Source organism: Populus nigra, chromosome 2 (assembly GCF_951802175.1).
Source record: "Populus nigra chromosome 2, ddPopNigr1.1, whole genome shotgun sequence".
NCBI lineage: Eukaryota > Viridiplantae > Streptophyta > Magnoliopsida > Malpighiales > Salicaceae > Populus > Populus nigra.
The window spans coordinates 45988570-46002388 of NC_084853.1; the positions used below are offsets into that span (position 1 = coordinate 45988570).

Here is a 13819-nt window from a genome sequence, read left to right on the forward strand (position 1 = left end):
TATCTATCCAAGGAAAACGTTGGTCTCGTCAGAAAAATAAGAGCGCAGCATATTCCAAAACGTGACTAAATATCTTGTGGTAACGTTCATTCATATTAAAATATAGCTTTCATTTAAACCCATCAAAAAACTTGAGCAATATATACTTCTTGAAAACGGCCACCGCAACTAGGTCATGAAAAAACATGCTCGCGGCCTTGGACAAATTTAGAGAGCATTGGTATTTTTATGAAGATTGCCCTTTCAAGTTACGACCCTTGTATTTGCAAGTGTTAAAGGCCGGCGCCTCTATTCGTGGCCTTGAAGGGAAACCGTGTGTGCAACGACTACCTCATAAAAACTCAATTGCCGGTGGATTTCAATGATATGTGTGGTACTATCTTGTCTGCAGGTGCGGACCTATAGCATGTGATTCAGGTGTATTGGCACCCCAAAATTCTAAATTTTCTTAACAAATTGAATACCTTACACCCCCATAAATTTTTAGTTAGCCCTCCCAAACTCCCAAAAATGATATATTATTTAACTGGCACATCCAATCCTAAATTTCTGGTTCCGCCCCTGCTTATCTGGATAATCATGCAGTCATACACTCTAGCTACTGGATTTTCAATATAGGGTAAAATTATTACATTATCTGGGCCCTTTTAAAGTTTAAAAATGATTCGAGAAAAAAACATTATATGAATGCATTTGTTTAATATTTAAATAAACATTGTTTTATTTGGTAATATTTTAAGTGTTTAAAATAAAAAATAAACATTATAATTACTTATAAGTATTGATTAAATGACTCTTGAAAAGTACTTCAAGGACACAATTAGCCGACCTTTTAATGATAGTTAACGCACTTGCCCTCCCCCCTCGCCAAATCAAGCTACATAACTGTTCTCCAATCTTTTTTCACTTTCATTCATTTTCAAGTCTGTCTTTATAATTTTTATGCGACGACCCCACTTCAGATTTTCTAATTCCACTCCCTAATCTAGATGGGACAATGCCAACCCTGACCTACCACTAGCCAAATTCTTACATCAAGTAATTAAACTCAACACGGTTTATTAATTTTACGTTAATTGTGGAACCCTACATCCATTTAACTTTGTATATAAGAACGAAAGGGACTTACTTGTTGCATAAACTTCACAAATAGAAGAGTTCGGTCAATGAGCTCCACTTGGCAGAGCATCCCTCGATCGATGTGCTAAGAAATGAAAACTGATAAGTCTGTGCTTCCTGCATCAAAACAAAGCAGAGATCTGCGGCTTCAAAGCATATAACAAATCTATAGTCTGAAGAATCAACCCACCAAACTTGGCCCATGAAAGAGAAATAATTCAAAATCAAATCTTATATGAGATAACCTATGAAGATAGTGGCAATGCTAGAAGAAGACACAAAAAAAAAAACGGCGTTCATACTGTAACAGTAATGAAATCATGCCTAACGCCCCCCCTCCCATTCTGTCTCACTTTCATCTAAGATTTTATAAAAAATGTACCATTTGTAATTCTGTACAGATCTCCTCTCTTTTTCCTTGTAAAAATATGTCTTTTGCAAGGGTAAAACAAGTGCATCATGATGTGTACACGAGATCTCCAGCGAAATCGAGCCAATAAATAAATTAATGCAGCATGCCATAATATGGTTCACCTGAGGCAAATAACATCTCAAATAGAGTAAAATATCAAACCAACAGCGCAAATCTCTCCAATCCAAAATTCATAAGATTGACCTCTAAAGCGTCATAAGAATGGAAAATACATACAATTAGGTGAGAGCCTGAGAAGTAACACAACAGCCAGGCAATATCAAAGAAGATAGCATACCTTCTACGAAAAGGACGTGATGGATATTAGTTACGAAGGTGTGATACTCGTGAACCAAAAATCCATGATTTTGGATGAAAACAACATCCATAACTATCATCTTTATGCACAATATTTGGAGAAAGCTTTACAAGGATCCTCTAGATAAAGGGAAAAAGAAGATTCATGTGACCCAACATCAAAGTCTTGAATTCACCTAGTATAAACTGGCAAAAGAGTCAGGCTGAACTGAAAAAGAGATTGATTTTTATTTGATGGGAAAGCTACTTTCAAGGTCGCTGTTACGATAGTCTGCTCAGCTTTTGAATTTTTGAACAAAAGTCGGTGGCAAATTATTAGTCAGAGCATGGCTGTAATGCAAACTGATGAGTAGGTGGTTCCTAAGAAGAAAGATATCTGTCTAACAATGAATATATCAATAGTAAAACTGTAAGGAGATTCAAAGAAGACCAGCACAAATTAAAGAATGCAAGAAGTTTGGCACCATTATTGAGGCCTGTTCTTGTGACAATGAAAAGGGATCAAATCAGAACCTTGAGAACTTAGAAACCGTCTTCTCCCTCAATTTCTCTCTCTCTCTCTCTCTCTCTTTTCTATCTTTCTCTTCTTATAGTTAAAATGTATTCCATCAACCCTCCATTTGGTTCATTTTAGATCTAAATAGTTACATTGTTGTTGTTATTTCCCTACTCATAAATACAGTTAAAAATCTTGTGTTTGAAGATGAACTATCAAAACTTAAGCATATTTGATGAAGGAGAAAATATTAGATGAATTTATAAAATCTCGACCTCTTCTCTTACCTTTTGTATGAATTTGTTATACGTGTACTTGTTTTTTATACGCTATGCTGGGATTAGTTTCTCACACTTATTTACTTTCTATTTTATTGTATTTTAATTCTTATGATGTATGATTCTGTATTAAGTTAAATATTTTGTATTGATATCTAATTCTATTTGGATCCAGTTTATTAATTATATAAAATTAAATTTAGTTAAAAAAAACAACAAGCTGAACTTCTTCTATGAGCTTCTCCTTTGACGAAGGCACATTGAGTTACGGGATAATAATGGTTGAAGAAAGTATTCAAATATATCTGATTGTTGCGAAAATAAATATTAATATACAATGTCTGAATATTTAAGATTAAATTTACCATCATATCGTGGCCACACAACATTAATCTTGTGTTTTTAATTCCCGAGAGCTATTTATTCATAATTTATAATTTAATAAATTTAATATTTTATTTAAGAAGTATAATATTGCATTAGAATACGCCAAGATCTAGCGGAGAAGACATATAAAACATGAAAAATCTGTTTATAACTCAAGTTTAGCAGATCTATAAAATACCATGATAAACAAACCAAGAAACCAAAAATATAAATAGCAGCTAAACAAAGCAAATTTGATGTCAAAATAATAAAATAGCAGCTAAAAAATTCAGATTTGGTATCACACACCAAGATGAATTGTCAAGTTGGGATAAATTATTGTGGGTCTTACAATATGCTACTTTAAGTAATCCAAGTGCGTAGGCTAATGGTGTACTCAACTTAATTATCTAATAATCTCATAGCTAGGTTGCCCATCACCTTGATATAAAATTGATTTTACTCCAATACTTATACGAGGTCGACGATCATAATTCAACCCTTAAGAAAGTATTAGTTCAGGCCAAATATTTATCATGGGACTTCATTTGGGCCGTACAAATATGGTTCAAATGGTTCTATCACCCTTTGTTGTCATATCTTTGCAATTAATATTTTAATCACTTAAATCACACAAATTCGTCATACGTTGTTGTTCTCGAATTTTAATAATATATTTGATTGGAAGGCTATCCCAAGGTAGAAACCAAAACATAATCCTAGGTCAGAATGTGTTAGGAGTAGTACCTAGCAAAACAACAAAACTATATATATATGATCAATTAAATATAAGGTAACATCATTATATTATATTATCAATTTAGTACAAAATTACTACTATACCATACCAGCTATATTGCATAAGAGGGTCTATATACCTTGTCGACTATATATCTTACAAAATTAAACTCCAGAATTCTAGAAATTAATCATGACTAGTGTTAGTTTAGGCCAGTTCCGAAGCTTTAAAGGATAGGAATGATTAAAAACATAATTGTATGAATAAAATTTACTAGAAATGTTAACTAAGAAATATTGGGATATAAATAGCCAATGCCACTCAAGGCATTTGAGTGCTCAAAACTAGGTACGAGATTGGATTTTATTTTGTTTCCTCTGTTTTTCACGGTCCACTTACTACAAACCATGAGCATTTTAAGCCCAGATACACAGACTACTGTATCCCTCCATCGGAAATCAAATATTATCCCACTTACGCTTTCTAGCTAAATTGACCCAATGTAGTATTTATCTTTGTTTCACTACCATTAACCGGTTTGTTACTGCAATTGCTAAGAAGCTATCACTATTACAATGGTGTCGTGCAAGACTTTTCTGTAAAATAAATACTCAAGTTAGAAAGATGTGAGATGTGTCCATAAGAAATTTATATTTTTGGGCTAGTTAGTTTACCAAAAAGTAGTTTCTTTTTGGAAAATAGTTTTATGAAAAGTAGATTTTTAAAAAATAAATTATTTTTCATGAAAAATAAATTGAAAAATACTTTCAGTGTTTAGTTATACTATGAAAAATGAGTTGAAAAATAACTTTTAAAGTTTTGTTTAAGTTTATTAAAATAATAAATATCAAATCTGATAAATTAAAAAGTTGAAGGGTGATGAAATTGAAAAATAAATTCTAATTTTATAAATTATTTTAAATAAAACAAATAGTAATAAAAAAATAAGGACAAAATATGACAAATGAGAAAAATTGCAATTAAGAAAAGAGTTAGAGAAATAAATAACAATCAAAAGAATGAAAATAAAAATTAATATAAAAATAAAATTAAATCAAATTTTAAAAGATAAAACTAACAAAGAATAAAAAAAACAATTCAAAAAAAAATATATAGCAATAAAAAAATTAAAAACTAAATTTGATATAATCAATAAATAATATAAAACATATGAATTTTTTGCAACTTCTAAAAAATATAATCCGTTTAAAATAAAAAATATATATATTTTTAAGAACCAAACTAAATTTTGCTTAGAATATTTTTATTTATTAACTTTTTTAATAATAAAAAAACATAAAGAAATTTAGAAAATCATTTTCTGTATATATATATAAAAAAGCGTGATCTTTTACTTTTTAAGATTATTATTTTTTTAACACTGCGACATGATGTCCTTCGAAATCCGACAAATTTAAAACAATATTTTAAATAATGAAACAAAATGGATGCCAGCAAGCAAATAATTAATATTCACGCCTACCATACGAGACTCTAACAAATTCATGTACTGTTATGACGGTGCTACGTACCTGCATGTATTTGCAACGTGTTCGCAGCCTAAAAAGAAGGCTAAAAGTGTATGTTTTGCTTTCTTCTGCCATTGTAAGAAGAAGGGAGGAGGATATAGATTCAATGGAGGAGGAGCTAAGACAGATGGGAACAAAAATAAGTAGGGATAGGCCAAGCAAGATAAAATATTGTTCGAAAATGTGGTTGAAATCTTTTAATATATACTAGATTACATTTAAAAACAAAACAAATAAATAAATATTATAGAAATATTTAGTAATTTTATTAGAATAAAAATTAAAAAGGGTGCCAGGATTATTTTTTAAACTAGACCTAATGAGCGGTTACCATCAGATTCGTGTAAGGCCTGGAGATGAGAGGAAGATAATCTTCAAAACAAAAGATAGGTTGTATGGATGACTTGTGATGCCCTTTAGCCTAAGAAATGAACCAAGCACCTTTATAAGGGTGATGATTTTCAGACTTTGAAATCTTTTCTAGGTAGGTGTGTTGTAGTATATTTTAATGACGTATTTATTTTCAGTCAGAATGTAGAGGAGCATTTAGAACACTTAAAGCAAATTTTAAAGTTGCCATGACAAGAAAAGTTTTAAGCTAATTATAACAAATTTTCTTTCCTTCAATCCAAAGTGAATTTTCTGGGATTTATCATATCTCAGCTAGGATTTGAAGCCGATCATGAGAAGGTTCGGGCAATCATGAAGTGGCCAAAACCACAATCATTTTTTGATATCAGAAGCTTTCATTGTCTATCCAACTTTTACTGTCGATTAAGTCAAGCTTTTAGTACCATCATGGGTCCAATCACAGTGTCTGTAAGCCAAATTCTTTAAGTGGTCTTCCACAACAACATGGGCCTTTAAAGTCATCAAGCAAAAGATGCCAGAGGCTCTTATTATTCCCAAACTTCCTGACTTTTCTCAAGTTTTTAAAATTTCCTGTGATGCATCCCCCATTAGCATTAGGGGTGTGCAAAGTCAGGCAGGACATCCTATTGCAAATTACAATGAAAAATTGAATGATACTAGCTGGGAGGAGTACTCGGCATATGATCTATAATTTTATGCACTTGTTCAAACTTTGAAACACTAGAGACCTTACCTTATCCATCGCGAGTTCATTCTATTTACAGACCATGACTCATTGAAGTACTTACATTCTCAGAACAAGTTGAATACTAAGTTTATTATTTAGGAGTTGCATGGAGAATGAATGACAAGTCACTGGGCGCGACAAAACATCATTCTTGGTTGTTGATCGCTTTTATTAGCTAAACATGAGGACGATCAATACCATTATGAGCAGGTGTAGAGTTTGCCAACTAGACAAGGGAAACAAGCACAATTGGCCTATATATTCCATTACCAATTCCGCAAAGACCCTAAATTGTTTTGAGTATAGACTTTGTGCTTAGACTCCCAGGGACAATTTGTGGTAATTATTTTATCATGGTGTTGGTGGATTAATTTTCTGAGATGATTTATTTTGTTCCTTAATGAAAGACCTTTGATGCTTCCCATACTGTTTTTTTTTTCTTAAAAAAAAATCATGCGACCGCATGGCATTCCAGTTTTAATTATCTCTAACAGGGATGTCAAGTTTGTTAGTTACTTTTGGAAGACACTATGGGGTAAACTAGGAATGAAACTTCTTTTCTCTAGTGTCATCCACCCATAAACCGATGGCTAAACCAAAGTCACTAACAAAAGTCTTGGCAATCTGCTCAGAAGTTTAACAAATGATCACGTTGTGAGTTGAGACTTAATCGCACCATTTGAACTGGTATATGAGTTGTGTCCTAAGATTCTTACAGATGTTTCTTCCTTGCATCTACCTCAAAAGACCAGTGAAGCAAGGCTGGATTTTATAGCATTTAATTATGTCCACTTTACATGAGAGTGTCAAGTACAAGATGAAACATCAGGTTGTCAAATGTACTGCACAAGCTAATAAACATACGAGGGAGCTGTATTTTTAGGAAGGGGACATGGTTTTAATCAGATTGTGACCTGAAAGGTTCCCCCATAACATATAACAAATTGCATGCTAGGAAGAGTGGTCCATTTAAGATCCTCGAGAAGTCAGAAACTAATACCTATTTGATTGATCTGCCAATAAAATTCCAATTTAGCCTAGTTTTAAATGTGGAAAAGCTCACAGTTTATCATCGTTTTGCATCCACTCATGAACTACAGAATCCTCCTTCAACAATCCCTCGAGTTTAGCCAACTCCAGAAATTATAGATTCAATATTAAGACATAAATATGTGTCTACCAGAAGAGAGGGTTATAACAAGTTCTTGGTGCAATGGGCATCCAAACCCAAACTAGAAGAACTGTGGTTACAAGACAGTGAAGCCCATCACCTTAATCCTCAATTGCTTCAAGATTATATCAAAAATTAATTGCCCGAGGCAAGTTGCTTCGGGAGAGAGGAAATTGGTGCAAATTCTAATTATCAAGACAAGGACATTAGAAGTAGAGTTAAGGGAAATAGATAGATTGAGTCTAGCAGGAAAGAATGGTGGTAAAAATAAGGATTATGTTGATGTAGGTTCCAATGGGTTGAAGTATATATTATATGAAAGCTAAAGTTCCAGCAATATATATTGGCAGGAAGGAGCAGTTGATTTCCAATAAGTGATGTCAACCTTGTTATCATCCAAGTGACAGTAAAGGCTAGTATTAATCGTTGTTTGTTGTTATCTTGTTAGTTGCTAGCCGTTAGAATTTTCAGGTATCAAATAACTGGTAATGTTAATTGTAAAACCATTTATTAGAGATTTGTAATTCGGTGTTGTGATCAAATTAAACTTTTAATTGGCGTGATTCTAATATGAGAGTAATTCTCTGGGTGGTGTAAGACTACTTGTTAATTACTTATCCATGTACTTTTGTATTTGCAATAAAATTTTGAGATTTCCTTTCTTTCTTGTCTTCTTAATTTTTTTGAATATATTATTGAGATTGCTTTTGTTTGCTAGCGATTATTAAAAGAGTCCATAGTGTTGCTGACATTAAAAAACCTATCCATAGTTAAGAGAACTACGTACAAATAAGAACACTGTTTTTGTTTTCAGCAAAATGTAATTAACCATAACACAAAGCTAAAGAAGCCATCAAGTTGGATAGATAATATGTGTCGTATAGACTCAACGCATCCAAGTTTCATGTGAGATGTAGTAATTTGCAACTCCATTAAGTTCTTTATTACTCTAAGAAACAAAGAAAATAAACATAAACAATCTGAAAGAGATTAGCAAGAAAAAACTGAGAGTGTCTGAATTTGTCATTACACATCACCTGTTCTTTCTAATATTCTGTTAGGTTAGCCCTCGTTGGTGCTCCTTTATCAGACCTCCACACGGTCCATGTCTGGTTATTGTCACCTCACCTCGTCTGTATTGTGCCTGCATGTGTTTTGAGAAGAAATTATACGACACGAACTTGGTACATCACATCAAACTAATCATATTATCTTAGTTTAGTATTATTTCTATCCTAATAAATAGGGAACCCAATACATCAATCATTAATGAGATTGAGCTCCGTCAGGGGTTCATGTAAAAATTTGACATTTCTATTTCAGTGACTTAATTAATACATAGTACAAGAGAATATCTAAACCACAAGTTTTAGTAAACTTAATTTCTATAACCCAAGACAAATGGATTAGTTTGGAAATCATTAATTATCTAATCAATGAATAGAATATACACTAATGTAAAGAACTTGTGCCTCAACACCGGCAAATTAGAAGCAATTGATTCGAGGTGTAGCATTTACCTTAGCTGACAGGTGCCTACGTGTTGCAGCTTCAAGTGCTGTGGAGACGGTGAATCAAAATCAGGGTGAATTATTGCGATTTGCCAATAGAAACTGAACATGGGACGGTAAGTAAGTACTACCATTATTTGTACATCAGAGAACGAGAGGCCAACATTTTATTTTTCCAAATTCTGATTGGTTGACGGTTTCAAACTCCGAAGCCTACGAAGAAAAAAATAATTTGAAAAGAAGATAGCTGTCAAGAGAAGACAGGTTTCACACCACAGCCCCGTTTAAGATCAAAACGAGCGATAGAATAGAATAGAATAGAATAGAATAGCTAGCCATCTATTTCATCACACTGCTTTCAGAGTTTCAGGGTTCTAGTTCTTGATTTACAATCACTTTTGCACGCTGCACCAGGTCACAGTCAGTTTTGTAATTACTGTTCCTAAAAAATTCAGAGAATCTTGACGACTTAATATACAAAATTCATATCATCCCAAGTTAAAAGATTTGAAGTTGATGGAAAGAGGTCAATGGCCGTCAGATCTACTTGTTTTCATAACACGAGAGAGAGAGAGAGATGACCCTCGATCCAAGTCCTAAAACCTAACCACAAAACCATCATTTGGCACAATCCCACATGTATTTTAGAGTGATTTACTAATTAGCCCTAGCCCTAAAACACAAATTAAGCATATACTTTTGTGTGGATCACAATCATCTGACAGAGCGAAAAATAAATTTGAAAAGAAGAGATTTGTGAATAAAAAAATAAAAATACCTCGTTGCTCAAGTTTTTCCACTGTCTCCCTGCCTCGTCTTGTGTTTTTCTTGAGAGACTCCATTAGGGTTCGAAAAAGATGGGTGATACTTGATAGTAATGAGAAAGAATAAATATCGTCAAGTACCATGATCCGCTATTAGCTTAAAAGGGTTGTGTAAGGTACGACCCATTGTATGTTTTTATGCAACCGGGTCCAAATCCGTTGGATCAGGTAACTAAAACTGCATGTGTCTTAGCTTCCTCTTTGCCTCTGGTGACGTATATTACCACCTGTCTAGGGAGGGTGCCACCCGGTAAGTGTGATCTGGCCATCAAGTGTAGATAAACAATTTACTATTTATCGCTATACAAGATTTAAGACCTAAAAGAACACTCCACATAATTACAACACCAACCCACTTCCTGTTAAATCTTGTCCTTTTTTTGGGTGATTAAATGCCCACTAAATGAGATTTGAAAGTACACTGCAAACAGAGCAAATCCACATAGTTATGGTGCAAGATATTGTCTTATATTGCTTTGGATTCGAGAAAAGACTAGCTTTTTACTGCAAAAACATGGAGGAATGCTAGTCTTTTCCCACATCAACACCGTAAAAAAAAACTTATTTTTTAAATTAACATATTAAAAAAAATAATTTTCATTGTAACACAAAAACAATAATTGTGTATATTCTATATGCATAACCTGTAGATTACGCGTATATCACATGCACAACAACTGATCACACATATAGTAAAAGCACAATCTAGTACTGTTGGCGTATATTTTACATGCATATAGTAAATTGTAGACATGTTGTATTGCATTTACAATTAATACAAATCATCAAATCACTGCTGGAGATGTTATAATTTGCATGTTTGAATTGTGTTATCATGATTTATTGTGATTCGAGAAGTTTATTAATATAATAAATTCCAAGTAAAGTACACATGCATATAATTTGCATTTTTTAATTAAGTGTATTGTCATGTAATCATATAAACTGTAACGTGAAAATTAATAATCTTGATAAGAGTGCATATATGCATCACATAAATGGTGTGGGTATATTGATGTGTTTTTTTTTTTAATGTCCTTGCACATGGATTACATCTACGTTTTTTTATCCCTTTCTCTTTGTTTTTTAGACTGGAATTGATTGTTAACTAGCACGTAAGGAACTCTTGGTATGTGAATTCTTGAATATATTTCTGAAATATGATCATTTAAACTATGACATTTATGTTTGATTGAAGTGAAAAGTGTTGGTAATATGTATTTATTAAGTTTGGTTCAAATAAAAAATTTATGAGGAATTTAATCAAGTTACTAATTTTCTATCAACATTTGATATGTTTTTTGCATTTGAAATGGCTTGGTTAGAAAAGTCTAAGAACTACTCATGTCAAATTACCATCAGCTCCTATGACCTTTTCAACTGTATGTTGTATATGCGATCGAAAATAATTAATCTAGAGGTCGCGCACAGGAGCGGAGCCGCCTGGGGTAAGAGGAAGCAATTGACTGAATATATATCATATTTATTTTTTGAAATTTTAGCATTGTTATGATTCTTGGATTTTTAGTTTCAGTTTCTTTTTTAATTCTCTAAATAACAAATTTAGTTGTAGTTATTTCATTTTTTTTCTTTTCTTTGAAGAAAGTTTGAGAATTTTATATCCAAGTTTTAATGGGTATCTAACAAAAATTAAATTTTTAGGACTTATTTTTTTTAGTTAAAAGACTGAGTAGTTTGCCAATAAATAATGAATGTTTGTTACTTTAGAATTAAATATAATTGAGATTGTTTGATACTCAAATCAAATCCATATAATATCCTAATGATTATTGTGTAACTCAACTGATTTTTGTTTCACAATAAATTATTATGCAGTTGTGTTAATTGTTTAACAATATCATTGACATGAAACTTAATGAGTTAGGATGATCGTTTCACCAAGGCGAGTACAAAGTTACTTTTTTGCGCGGCATGTTTAAACCCAAGTGACTCTTTCTCTACTTTCAACAAAGAAAAGCTTATTCGCCTTACTCATTTTTATCCTAGTGAATTCTCTATAGTGGACCTTATGGTATTTGGTGACCAACTTGATATGTATATTATTTATCTATGCAATGATGATGAGTTCTTTGAAATTAAAGGTTTTGCTAGTCTTGCAAAGAAAATGGTAAAAACAAAGAATGACAATTTGGAGAGAGTTTTTCAAATTGATATATATGTCTGGTATACGTGTTTATCAAATTGTCATTACTTTTACAAGTTGAAACTGCTACGCTAGAGAAAGTTTTTTCTGTTATGCATATTATCAAGAGTAGATTGCGAAATAAGATGTGAGATAAGTAGATAAATGACAATTTGGTTGTTTAAATTGTTTGTCTAACTAACTCTATCTTCAAAACTAAAATATCATAAATATCATTACCAGTAATAATAATGTCATCAACATATAAAGACAAAATGATACGACTTGTATTTGTGCATTTAAAAAAACAGATCAAAATTATGATGAATAGAAATAAATCCAAGAAAAGAGATCACAATAAAAAATTTCTCAAACTAAGCACGAGGTGCTAGTTTGACACCATATAACATTTTCTTGAGCTTGCAAACATGCCTAGAGTCATGTGAAACACTAGGAGTGGTGTCATAGAAACTTCTTCTTGAAGATCTCTATTCAAGAAGGCATTTGACATAGACGAGAATGCCATAAAAAAAACTAAAAGGAGAATGACATAAACAAAAAAGAAGATAAATCAACATTAGCAGTAGCAATAACTAGCACTTTTAACTCATCCAAAATATATAGTCCCTTCTTTCTAGGGCTTATCGCAATCAGTTTCTGAGACTGCAGATCATGTTCTTAACAAAAAAAAAAGAGGAAAAGATGACTAAATAATCACCTAAATCACATAACTGACCCACATAAGCAAGATTCAATGCGAGTTTCAAAATAAGATAAACATCAGGGAGAGACAAGTGAAGTGTGACAATAGAACCAATACTTGCTAAGGGCATGAGAGTGTCATCAATAGTCATTACATGAATAGAAGATGAAGGGCACATAGAAGCAAAAGATGAAGAATCTAGAGACATATGATGTGAAGCACTAGAATCCACAACCTATTTAAAATGTGACATACCTAAAAAACTATGAGGCAATTGATTTATGGAGGATCGATGAAAGGGCTCGATGAAACTACTGTTGCATTATTGTGGTATGGTGTTTTGTAGCTCTAAGGTGGTCAATAAGCACTAGATTGTGACTAGTTGTCAGGCTTCCAAGCTTGATTCTACTATCTTAACTTGGGACATTAAGTCTTCCAATAACTTTTTCCTTATAAAAATTACACTCGTCGAAGACAACTCTTATGTCAAGCTTATTCTGATTATTAGAGAATGACTTAGAATGTACTGCTAACACAAAAAGATTAAAAGTATAAAGAATTCCTTTTTTAGAATAAGACTGAAGACGTATTTTTTTCAGCCAATAACTCACTGACAACTGAGTCAACATAAAGCAGTGGAGAATGATGTCAAATTGAACCTCTATGTCCTTTAATATCACTATGAAATGTTGTTAAAAACTATATCAATCGTTGCTGCTCTCTGCAAGCAATATAAGTAGCAGATGCATTTAATTCAGTCGCCTCTGTTAGAGCCAATTGATTTTAAAGATTTGTCATACAATAATAAAACTTTTAAATACTCATATTTTTCTAATGAATAGCTCATATATCATTCTCTAATTGATACTACTTTGCAAATTTTAATTGCGTGAATAACCTTTGCAGATGATCTCAAAACTCCTTTGATATCTCATACTTCACCAAATGTGTACCTACAGAATGCTCAATAGAATTATTAATCTAAGTAATAATATTTGCATTGTTTGCTTCTCAGATATCTATCAAAACAGCATAACCCTCATCAGTATTCCTAAGTTTCACAAGAGTTCCTCTAACATATCCCCGCATCTTTTTACTCTTAAGAAAATTT

The 13819-nt window shown here is 32.3% G+C and overlaps 1 long non-coding RNA gene across 1 annotated transcript; it reads right to left on the reverse strand.

Moving 5' to 3' along the window:
- Positions 1-664: 664 nt before the first annotated feature.
- Positions 665-9906, reverse strand: LOC133682287 (uncharacterized). The gene is made up of 4 exons (XR_009836651.1): positions 9817-9906; positions 9048-9251; positions 8565-8671; positions 665-1236 (listed from the first exon to the last, which is right to left on the reverse strand). It is a non-coding gene; the product is annotated as an uncharacterized LOC133682287 (long non-coding RNA).
- Between the last annotated feature and the right edge of the window lie 3913 nt (positions 9907-13819).